This window comes from Passer montanus, unplaced genomic scaffold (assembly GCF_014805655.1).
Source record: "Passer montanus isolate IOZ18808 unplaced genomic scaffold, ASM1480565v1 scaffold223, whole genome shotgun sequence".
Taxonomy (NCBI): domain Eukaryota; kingdom Metazoa; phylum Chordata; class Aves; order Passeriformes; family Passeridae; genus Passer; species Passer montanus.
The window spans coordinates 185,335-185,543 of NW_024366849.1; positions in this window are offsets into that span (position 1 = coordinate 185,335).

The following is a 209-nucleotide window of genomic DNA, read 5'->3' on the forward strand; positions in this document are numbered from 1 at the left end:
GGGGACAGTGGGGCCATTTGGGGTCTGAGGGGGAACAAGGGTCCACTGAGGGGGACAGTGGGGCCACTGGGAGGCTGTGGATCCACAAGGGGTCTGAAGGGGGGTTTTGGACTCGTGGGGTTCTGAGAAGGGGCGTGACCCCACCAAGAGTCCACGGGGAGCCATGGGGACATTGGGGGGGCTTCAGTGGGGCCATGGGGTCACTGGGG